Below are 12,280 nucleotides of genomic sequence, written 5' to 3'. Positions count from 1 at the left end.
TTAAGAAAGAAGTTTGAGGCATCTCATACAAGCAATTTAATGGCGCACCTAGAAGCCCTGGAGGGGAAAAATAAAAGAAACAGACACACCAAAGAGGAAATAACCAAACTCTGAGCTGAAATCAATGAATTAGAAACAAAGTAATTCAAAGAATCAATAATATAAAGAGCTGGCTCTTTGAGAAAATCAACAAGATAAACAAATCCTTAGCCAAACTAACAAAAAGGCAGAGAGAAACTATCCAAATCAGCAAAATCAGAAATGAAAAGGGGGACATAATGACAGACACTGAGGAAATCCAAACAATCATTAGGTCTTACTACAAAAGCCTATATGCCACAAATTTGAAAATCTAAATGAAATGGACAATTTTCTTGATAGATTCCATTTACCAAAATTAAACCAGGATCAGGGAAATAGATTAAATAGTCCTACGTCCCCCAGGGAAATAGAAGTAAGTAGTCATCAAAAGTCTCCCTTCCAAAAAAAAGGCCCAGGGCCAGATGGTTTCAGCACAGAATTCTACCAGACCTTCAAAGAAGAGCTAACTTCAAACTATTCCACAAAATATTAACAGACGGAACATTACCAAACTCAATCTATGAAGCCACAGTCACCTTGATACCTAAACCACACAAAGACCCAACAAAAAAAGAGAACTTCAGACCTATCTCTCTTATGAACATTGATGCAAAAATACTCAATAAAATACTTGCAAACCAAATCCAAGAACATGTAAAAGATATCACCCACCATGACCAATAGGCTTCATCTCAGGCATGCAGGGGTGGTTCACTATATGGAAATCCATCAATGTAATTCACCATATAAACAAACTGAAGGAGAAACACTATATGATCATCTACTTAGATGCCAAAAAAGCATTTGACAAAATCCAACACCCGCTCATGTAGAAAATCTTAGAGAAATCAGGGATACAAGGCACATGCCTAAATATAGTAAAGACAATATATAGCAAGTCTATGGCCAACATCAAACTAAATGGAGAGAAACTTAAATCAATCCCACTGAACTCAGGGACAAGGCAAGGCTGCCCACTCTCTCCACATATCTTCAACATAGTACTTGAATCCTAGCTACAGCAATAAGACAACTAAAGGAGAACAAGGGGATACAAATTGGAAAGGAAGAAGTCAAAGTATCACTATTTGCAGGTGATATGATAGTATACATGAGCGACTCCAAAAATTCAACCAGAGAACTTCTTCAGCTGATAAACACCTTCAGGAAAGTGGCTGGATATAAAAATAACTCAAAAAATCAGTAGTCCTCCTGTATATGAAAGACAAAGGGCCGAGAGAGAAATTAAGGAAACAACACCCGTGTGACTCTAACCAAGCAAGTGAAAGACCTGTTTGAAAAAAAAAACTTCAATTCTCTGAAGAAAGAAATTGAAGAAGATATCAGAAGATGGAAAGATCTCCAACACTCATGGATTGGCAGGATTAACATAGTGAAAATGGTCATCCTGCCAAAAGCAAACTACAGATTCAATGCAATTCCCATCAAAATATCAACACAATTCTTCACAGATCTTGAAAGAAAAATTCTTTGGGGTGGGTGTCTTTTCCTACTGCTGGTTTGCCTTATTCAACTTTGATATGATGGTTTTTGTTTTATCTTATTATATTTTTGTTAAATTTTGTTGTTATCTCTTTTCTAATGAAAGACAGAAAAGGGATGGATTTGGATGGGAGGTTGAGTGGGGAAGAACTGGGAGGAGTAGAGGGAGGGAAAACTGTAATCATGATATATTGTATCAGATAAGATTTTTTTTCTTATTCAATTCAAGTCTCAGTCATAGGGCCCTCCCTACTCTCCTTTTAGTACGACCCATCCTCCCACATCCTCCATACCCCTCTATTTCTTCAGAATAGGGGAGCCTCACTACCTAGATATCCCAGCTCATTTATTCACATCATAATGAAGTTCGTCTGTCTCCCGTGTGCCCTGGTAGGACAGCCCCATCAGAGAGAAGTGATCAAAAAGCAGGCAACATAATCCATGTCAGAGATAGCCCATGCTACCCTAACTAGTGAGCCCACATGAAGCTTAAGATGCCCATCAGCTACTTATATGTAGAGGACTTAGGTCCAGACTATGCATTGTCCTTGGTTGGTGCTTCAGTCATTAGGCCCCTCTGGGCCCTGGCTGATTGGCTGATGGTCTTCTTGTGGAGCTTTTGTCACCTAGAGGTCTATTTATCCTTCACCCCTCTTTTCTAGTAGAGTCCCTATGCTCCACCCAATGTTTGGCTGTGAGTCTCAGTATCTGTTTCAAACTGTTGCTGGTTATTTTTAATAAAACAGAAAAAAGTAAATTCATCTATGTGAGTATACATATTTCTAATAGGTTTTAAAGGACGTTTGCTGAATAATGTAGTGTTGGTTCATTAGAGAGGAGGTATACATAGTGACCATTCACTCCTGTCAGAACCTACCCAGCCAGAGCAGGTTACAAAGAAGGAATTGGAGCTAAAGTCTTATGGTGAGAGGAATGTCTGTCCTATCTCCTTTGCATGCCTTCTTTTTGTTATCTAATCAGAACATTATGTACTCAAGACGTGGGATACCCATCACTGCTGCCTCTTCCATGGCAAATCTAAACACTGTCTACCCAACAAATATCCAGTCTCTTTTTTTCTTGTGTATTGAAGAATTCATACCCCAAGAGCAAGTTTCTTATTTTCATATTGTTCTAACTGGCCAAAGTTCTTCCCTCATATAAAATCCTAATCTGCCTCTATTAAGGGCCCAATTATAGGTCCCAGGCCTTCCCACAGAAGGGTTTTTACCTAATACCAGAATTCATCAAACATTTACAGACAGTTGTCAGGCCTCTTCTACACTTTCTATAATTCTTTTTTTTTCCTAGATACTGCTTTCTTTCTTTTTTTTTTATAATAGATTTTTTTCTTTATTAATTATACTTTATTCACTTTGTATCCCCCCTGTGGTTCCCTCCCTCCTTCCATCCCAATCCCTCCCTTCCTCCACCCTCTGCATGCATGACCCTCCCCAAGTCCACTGATAGCGGAGGTCTTCTTTTCTTTCCTTCTGATCCTAGTCAATTAGGTCTCATCAGGAGTGGCTGCATTGTCTTCTTCTGTGGCCTGGTAAGGCTGCTTCCCCCTCAGGGAGAGGTAATTAAAGAGCAGGCCAATCAGTTCATGTCAGAGACAGTCCCTGATCCTATTACAATGGAACCCATTTGGATACTGAACTGCCATGGGCTACATCTGTGCAGGAGTCTTAGGTTATCTCCATGCATAGTCCTTGGTTGGAATATCAGTCTCAGGAAAGACCCCTGTGCTCAGATTTTTTTGGTTCTGTTGCTCTCCTTGTGGAGTTCCTGTCCTCTCCAGATCTTACTGTTTCTCACTTCTTTCCTAAGATTCCCTGCACTCTGTATTTTCTATAATTCTTTGAAGTTCAGAAATTACCTTCTATACAATGTCAAGCCAAGACCCATATGCTGGGCCATATTCTCATTCTCCAGCTATACTGGCTGGTAAAACCTCAAGCTGAATCCTGCCATCAAACATTTGGCTCATGTTGATGAGAGTCACAGCAATAGAGATCCTATGCCAGGCCCCTACAGCCACAGCCAAAAGCAGTTTGTCACATGAACATAGCAGCTTCCTTGTCTCAAGATGGGACCATACCCAGCCCTCTACTGCTGCTGAGAAGCACGTAGTCACCAATTACTTGTCATGAATCCATGCTTAAGGCTCTTCTAGGAAATTTGATTTAAAACACTTGTCTTTTTGTTGTTTTGTTTTGTTTTTGTTTTTTCGAGGCAGGGTTTCCTTGTGTAGCCTTAGCTGTCCTGGACTCGCTTTGCAGACCAGGCTGGCCACAAACTCACATAGAACCTCCTGCCTCTGCCTCCATGAGTGTTGGGATCCCAGGCAAGCGAAACGGCACCGGTTTAAAACACTGTGAGCAGGAACATCTGTGAAAGTCCTTGACCTTTGTTCACCCACACTGTCACACATTTGTTTGATCAGTGGAGATTAACATGGCTCACTAAGCCCCAAAGGAGCAATGAAAAAAAGGTGATATGAAAAACAATTTTAACTAATTTTGTAGGATCCTTGTCACATCTATAGTCCAGGAGAACTGGATAGAGCCACCACCTCACATAGATATGCTTTGGAAGAGAGGAGACCCTGGATCCTAGTCTTTCTAAAATTACAAGTCTCATATATACTGATGGCATGAAAACAGAAGTAAAACTATCTGGGGGGGGGGGGGAAGAGGCTAATGGAAAAGAAGGGAGAAGAAAGGTGAAGGGAAGATAGTGGGCTATATGGGTTATGCTCAATGGTCATTGTGTGCTTGCATGAAAATAGCACTGTGTAACAATACATACATTCTTTTAAAGAGAAAGAGGACCCACTTTTAATGCCATCATCTTTGTGCCTTAGTCACATGTCACTTATTGTCCATAAGACCTCCTGTCCATCAGGAGTTTCTCTAATTTGCTGTAGACACAGTCTTTGCACTGTAATTTTGCAGTATTTCTAGTCCTAATGTAGACTATTTTCCTGCCTTTTCAATCTGATCTATGACTTATTATTATCAGTAAAATGTGCTAGAAAGAAAAGTTTGCCAGATTCAAACCTGACCTCTAATGACCATGAAGACACTTCCTCTTTCCCTTGAGCCCTTAGCAAACACCATATGGAAATCCCTGGACTAGTTTGCTAGAGAATAACACACACATGGTCCAGTCACATTGAAATATAAATAGGGAGGAAGCCTCTTGGCAATGAGGTCTCATGAATATGGTACAGAAAAGGATGAACCAATGATATGAGGGAAGGGAGGCATAAAGAATTTAGCAGCAGAATGACAAGGGCCTAAGGAAGGTAAGAAGGGACTTCTCTGTGTGGTCCACCAAAATTCCCATGCAAGAAACTGTAAGACAGAAGTAAAAGGAGTAAAAGTTTTTAGCAAATAAGACTTAATATATAAAGGTTAGTAAAGTATACATATATAGAGAAAACCAGAATTGACAGTTCTCAGAGAGAATCAGCCTCACAAGCAGGAGTTGAGATTCTTTTACAACAGTTAATGGAGGTTACTTTCCCCTAGCTTTTTGCCACTGTGGGGGTCCTCTACCTGGATCTCGTTAAGCAGTAAACTTGACAGCACCAGTTCTCCTTCTTGGGACTGGCCATTTACATCAAGGTCATGGGTCACAAGAAGCTTTGCTATGACTGTATAAAACATCACAAGTCATTGGGTCAGGCTCAAAGTAGATAAGATTTAAGTTTTAAAGTGAGATGATTTTGCTTTATTTTTAGAGTTTTGTCTCAATGATGTCCTCCCTCTGTAAAAACTATTAGCCACTAAGTCCCTCTCCTTCTTGTCAACAATCAGGGAAATGTCAATGTGCATTTGTGTCATGCAGCACTGTCCTCCTGAGCGCAGCTGATCCTCCCTGTAGAAGAGCATCATGGCTGAATTTGCTGAATCAAAGAAGGAGGAAGCTTGAAGCATCATGGGGCCCTCAACTGGGAATACACTACTCCTTCCAGTCAGTTATATGTAATTCTGACACAACTGGATGTGGCTTTGGGTCTCAGCATGGCGATACAGTATATAGGCCAGGAAGGACAAGGGGATGTGGGTCCATCTGTGTGGCCATTGGAGAAGCCATAATTGATGCTGAGTGAAGACTTTCCAGTTAAGCTACTTTGGAGTCACTCATGTTCCTATCAGTAACCCCTCACCAGTGATCCATAACCAAACCAAATAAACTCATGAAATCATCAGGATGAATATGGATGAAATTGAACCTTAGTTTGTCATTAGGACTTTAGAAGCAGGATTTAGACATTGCCTAGTCTCCTCCCTCCCTGGGTAGAAAATTCTCCCAATAATTTGACTGTGGACTTCGGAGAGAGGCTTCCAATTCAGAACCATGGAGACAAACAGGCCTTCAGTGGCCAGGGAACTCAGCACTTGGATAGGAAAAGCTTAGAGCACAGAGGACAACCCTGTGAGCTGCAAACAACACAGCCTGAGGCTTCTGTGAAGTCACAAGAGGAGGAAGTGATGAGAAGGCAGCTTCTATTTTTGATATGTGGTCTAGAAAAAGTACCTGGGAAGCTAGCAAGAAGCAAACCAGAGAAGATGACTGGTAGGGCCAACACAGATTCTCATTTTATAAGAGATGTGGGTGTAGAGATAAGAGCCCCAAAATGAGTAGGTGAGGGGGAGGGAGCCTGTGGGAGATAAAATTAGAACTAATCCATCTCTGATTTTTAGCTTTAAGGTTTTCCTTTATTTAAATCTATCAAATACATAGCAAATTATGCAAATCCTAACTATGCAACTTAGTAAACTGGTGAGTAAGCCCCTGACCAACATGAAAAAACTTCTGGGGACCTACAAATTTTCTCATGCCCATTCCTTTTCAAGAGAGGCTAACTTCTCAGGCTACCAGTTTTCTGACTTCTGTTTAGTTTTACGCAGCGCTGAACTCTATAAACAAAGACTCATACACTATATAACCCTATATTTAGCTTTTTTATGTTTGTCATTTTGTCTCTAAGACTTATACACAGGGGTTGCATATTACAATAATTTGTTCCATTGTGTGAATCAAACATAATTTATTCTCTTCTGTTGCTTCTATTGGCATATGAGCAGTTTCTAGATTTGTCTTTAAGGACAGCACTACTGAGAACACACTCCTCCTTACATTTTGTCACACATCATCTTTTCCAATGGCTTTTAACCAGCCCTTTTCTGTGCATCATCTGGTCTAGGAAGTAACCAAAAGCAGTTACTGTTCCTCATAGTGAGGGTCAGAAACTTTCTCTGAATCCAGGACCCACTCCAACAAGAGAAGAAAGGTCAAGGAAGGAAGGACTCATGAGTTACATGAGTCCCTTCTAACCTTACTCTTCCCAAGAGCTGTTGCAATGACCTGCTTTTGAATTAAGGATATGAACAGCTCTTCCTAAGATATAAATATGCTTGTCTTTCAAGGACAATTCCATAAAAGAACAGAAATGCTACACTTGTTTGCTACTTCAACCTGTCCAATTGTTTTCTTCCTTCCTAGCCTCCTTTCTATCCAGTTACCCTTCACCAAGGAGTTTGTCAGAGATGCAGGATCCTAAGCCTCACCCTAGCACCTACTCCCAGGTAAATGCAAATCAAAATGACCCTGAGATTTCACCTTACACCCATCAGAATGGCTAAGATGAATAATTCAAGTAACAGCACATGCTGGAGAGGATATGGAGAAAGGGGAACCCTCCTCCACTACTAGTGGGAATGTAAACTTATACAACCACTTTGGAAATCAATCTGGTGGTTTCTCAGACAATTAGGAATAGCGCTTCCTCAAGATCCAGCTATACCACTCTTAGGCATATATCCAAAAGACGCTCAAGTATACAACAAGGACATCTGCTCAACCATGTTTGTAGCAGCTTTAGTTGTAATTTCCAGAAGCTGGAAACAACCCAGATGCCCCTCAGTTGAGGAATAGATACAGAAATTGTGGTATATCTATACAATGGAATATTACTCAGCAATAAAAAACAAGGAAATCATGAAATTTGCAGGTAAATGGTGGGAACTGGAAAAGATCATCCTGAGTGAGGTATCCCAGAAGCAGAAAGACACATAGGGTATACACTCACTCATAAGTGGATATTAGACCTATAAGATAGGATAAACATACTAAAATCTGTACACCTAAGGAAGCTTAATCAGGAAGGAGGACTCTGGCTAAGATGCTCAATCTCCATTCATAAAGGCAACAGGATGGACATCAAAAGAGGGAAAAAACAGGGAAAAGGACAGGAGCCTACCACAGATGGCCTTTGAAAGGCTGTACCCTGCAAGGTATCAAAGCAGATGCTGAGATTCATAGCCAAATTTTGGGCAGAGTGCAGGGAATCTTATGAAAGAAGTAAGACCTGAAGAGGACAGGAGCTCCACAAAAACAGCAACAGATCCAAAAAGTCTGGGCACAGGGGTCTTTTCTGAAACTGATACTCCAGCCAAGGACTACTCATGGAGATGGCCTGAAACCCCTGCACAGAGGTAGCTTATGGCAGTTCAGTATCCAAGTGGGCTCCATAGTAACGAGGACAGGGACTTTCTCTGACATGAACTGATTGGCCTGCTCTTTGATCACCTCGCCCTGAGGGAGGAACAGCCTTGCCAGGTCACAGAAGAAGACAATGCACCCACTCCTGATGAGACCTAATAGACTAGGATCAGAGGGAAGGGGACGAGGACCTCCCTTATCAGTGGACTGAGAGAGGGACATGGGTGGGCAAGAGGGAGGGTGGGACTAGGAGGGGAGGAAGGAGGGAGGTACAGGGGGTATACAAAGTAAATAAACTGCTATTAATAAAAATAAATTCTCCCAGGTAGTTCCTCGGCACATTAGAATTGATAAAGTGACATACTTTTCCACTTGGTATGTTATACAAAACTCTGCAAAGCAGAAAAACAGTCATATTTTACAGAAGGGTTCACTGAGATGCAGGAAGGTGAACTTGACATGCCAAGGGCATCTTGCTTACTCTGTCCCAGAGGAGGCCTCTCTAGAAGGATGCTTAAGTAGCTTTAGAGGACAAACGGTTCTCTTATTTCTCACAGATAACTACTGAAAGGCCTACACTTCATCAGGCCCTCCCCTTGTTATCTCCCAATAATGCAAGGCCCTGTACTTATGGCATGAGGAGCCACTGAGCACATAAATATGTCAGAGAGGGAAATACAGAGAGGGTATTGGAGATGAAAACAGAAGGAATCAGGAGCATCTGAATCACATGAGACATCAGAGGAAGTATGGAGGAGGGAAATTAAAAGCAACGAGATACTGTGCACCCCAGCTTTGCTGTCTGTTCCTTCCTTGCCTGCAGTTGAGAGGTCTGTGCTGTGATGTAGTCTGAGAGTAGCTGTTGGCAGCCAGCCCAGAACTGGCCCAGGTCCTCACTGCAGAGCCAAGAGCTCTGCAGAGAGAAGGAGGCTGCCTGGCACACCTTTGTTAGGGCCTGTGGGACATCAATAGCCACCTGTACCTGGAGGGCACAGGCTCTTCCATAAAGGAAGTCAGACTGCGAAACTGACTGGAAAGCCAGTTCAATAACCTGAGACAGGATCAGCTCACAGAGGATTGTCCCTGAAGGGTCTGAGCACACCATGTCTTCACTGTTGCTCTCTGCTCCTTTCAGAGGCAGCTCTAGGTTTTAGACTGTTTTGCTTGTCCTGAAGAGCCAATGTTTCCCTTTAATTTTCAGACAGGGTGCCTGACTATGGATCAGCAAGACTCAGGTCACAGATCAGAAAACCCTACCTGAGCTTACAGCTTCCCTTCAAAATCCACCTGAAGGGGTTAGAAATCACATGTAAGGGTGGAACTACCTGCTCATAATGCATCATAGGAAGGCTCTAAGAAAACATTCAGCCATCTACCCTACCCCAGGAGCAGACAGACATCAAAGGGACAGCTAGCAGAGGCCTTCCAAAGCCAGTTTCTGGTTGTTTTCAAATCCAGAAGGATGGTTCTGATGGTACAAAAGGAGAAATATCAAGGCTAGCAAGAAAGCTTATGAAAAGTTCATGAGGAAAAGTTGTGGAGCTGTAAAAACCAATATGGGCAATGAGTTGTCCCAATTGAGCCATCAACTCCCTAAGTTAAGAGTGAACAATGCTGCTGCCCAGCCCTGAGACTCCCTAGCCCTCCCAGAAGCTAAATCTGCTTCCGTAATACTTCACCCTGCCACCATCAATGTCTCTCCTTCAGGTTGGGGAATGGCCCGTGTCTATGAACATCTGTGCCTATGTCTTTTGTTGGAGCCAAGCTGTGTGGTAAGAGCACTGAGTCCAGCCTCCAAAGGGATACAGCTATATTGAAGAGAGAGTCACATTTTTAAACCATGGTCAGAATGTTGCTGTGTGTGTGTGCATGTGCAGTTGTAGGTGGTCAGGCATGGAGACAGGAAGTGGAGGCCACTGGGAAGCATGAGAAAACTACGGATTGAGTGTGATTCTTGTCTCAAGCAGCCCATAACTTCCCACTGAGCTTTGCAGAAGGAACCATAGCTTTTCCCACCCCTTTTAAACAAGACTCCAAGCAGAGCTCGTGAATTTAAATTTCATCTGTAACTGGAAATTTAAAAAGAAAGAAAACAACACAAAAACTTCAGACAGAAAATCTTCCACCTCCAAGAAGTTAAAAAAAAAAAAAGCAGTATGTTGGCTACTACATGTTGAAAGTATAAAATTTCTGATTCTGTATACCATTTTCCTTTGGATTTACATTTCCAGCTTTATGTTTTCCATCTTTTACTAAATCAGGCAGAGCCTAGATTTAGTTCTGTTAGTCTTCTCTCACTAGCCACTTACATCTTGGCAGGCCCTTCCTCCATTTAGTTGAATAACAATTATTGAGCAACCTAATTGCGGCAGGACAGGAATCAGCACTCTTTCTACCATATAGAAGGTGGTTTATCCTACAAATATTTATTGAGCACTGCCTGTTTGCATAGCACCATTGGGGGTGCTAGAGAATATACAAAGGAAGAGAACATACAAAAGTCCCTGAAAAGCTTAAGAGGGGAATGTCACTGGGGAGAAATATCAAGGTCACAACAGCCTTTTTCTACTATCAAAGAGTGTATTCCCCCCAACCAGCTGATTAGAGACCCAGACATGCAGCAAGTTAAGGAGATCCCTGGAATATTCCATGTGCATTGAAGTTTGAGATTCATTGATCTAGACAAAGGAAATTCCATGAGTCTGGGAGAAAGAGAGATTATCAGGTGCTTTGATAATACCAAAACAGTACGCAAGAGTCTACCTTTGAAGAATGTCTGGGTTTTAGCTGGGCATAGAAAGCTCAAGGAATAGTAATCTCCCACCTCCATTGAATTAAAAAAAAAATCTCTGCAAACTGCAGAAGACAGTAAAATTTTGCAAACACATTTTCTACAACAGCAAAAGCTTTGAGTCATGCAGAATGAGTCTGCAATTTCTTGTGGCTGAGAGTATCAGGATCCCCAGATGGCAACCTTCCTCATTTAGACAGCTTCAAGGTCAGAGACCTAGGTGTCCTGGATTGGACCAACCACACAAAATTCCTAGACTTGACCTTATCTGTCAGTCAAGTAGATCAACCAATGATAAACTATCTTACCACTTTGCCAAAATTATACAGCCAATTGGCAGGTCCTAGAAAACTGAGTCTTGGATTGGCATAATGGGAAAGATGATAAAGCAGCTAATTTCTCACAGTGCAGGCTAGCAGATAAATCACTGTGAGCTGACACTAGAGGTTATTGTTTCATGCTGAACCACTGTGGGTGGGTATCTCGATTATTCTTTTACCAACCATACTACATTCAGTTTAATTATTAAGATTTTGTTTTAAATCTGAATACTGAAGCAAATGAATAAACAACTCAAACACAGACTCTCTTTACTGTTATCTTCTGAGTTTACCTATGATCTATAATAACTGTGCTTCTATAATGAATTAATCAGAAGAGATGATTCTATATGACCATATAGTCCACAATGAAGAACCTGACCATTGCTTCAGAAATCTGATCAAAGGAAGGCAAACATCTTGGTGGAAGCTATCTACCATCACTAAGATTTTTCTTTCCTCTTGGCAACAGTAATGGTTTTTGTGCTGGCCCATTTGTGCCCTAAAAGCTTTGTGGTCATGGCTTATGTTTATGAGATGGCTGGTAGCAATATGTTCAATTTGGAGGTGGGATTCAGTTGAGTAGCAAAACCTAGCTGGCTGCCTCATATAAATTGGAATGTAGGACTTTCAATCTTCAGTTAATGCCACTGATGTAATGTTTCCTTAGTATTCAGATACCTATCAACACTCTCTACCACCGTAACATCTCTTCTCTTTTCTCTTATTTTCTCTTCTTCATACCAGTCTCAAGAAGTATTCCATGACCACTACTACAAAAGCACTTTAAACTGGTGTAAAGCTGTGGTTATATGCGAGAGGCAAGTGGGATGGGTACCCAACAAGAAGAGTCCTCTGTTTTCTGCCTTCTACTTCTCTCTGACCTTTCAGAAATATTGGTGGTATCTGGGAGCCACCAGCTAATAGGCACATATCATTTGAAATAATAAAACAAAGGCCTGTTGCCTGCTGTTAAGTTTTGAAGAGCCCCTCGGGTTTTCTCTGAGAAAACATGGCTTCTTAAAAGGGTCTAAAGGTTATTTGAATAACATCCACAAACTCTGGAGCC

This window comes from Meriones unguiculatus, chromosome 4 (genome assembly GCF_030254825.1).
Source record: "Meriones unguiculatus strain TT.TT164.6M chromosome 4, Bangor_MerUng_6.1, whole genome shotgun sequence".
In the NCBI taxonomy this organism is placed as follows: domain Eukaryota; kingdom Metazoa; phylum Chordata; class Mammalia; order Rodentia; family Muridae; genus Meriones; species Meriones unguiculatus.
Note: the sequence above shows the minus strand (reverse complement) of the source record.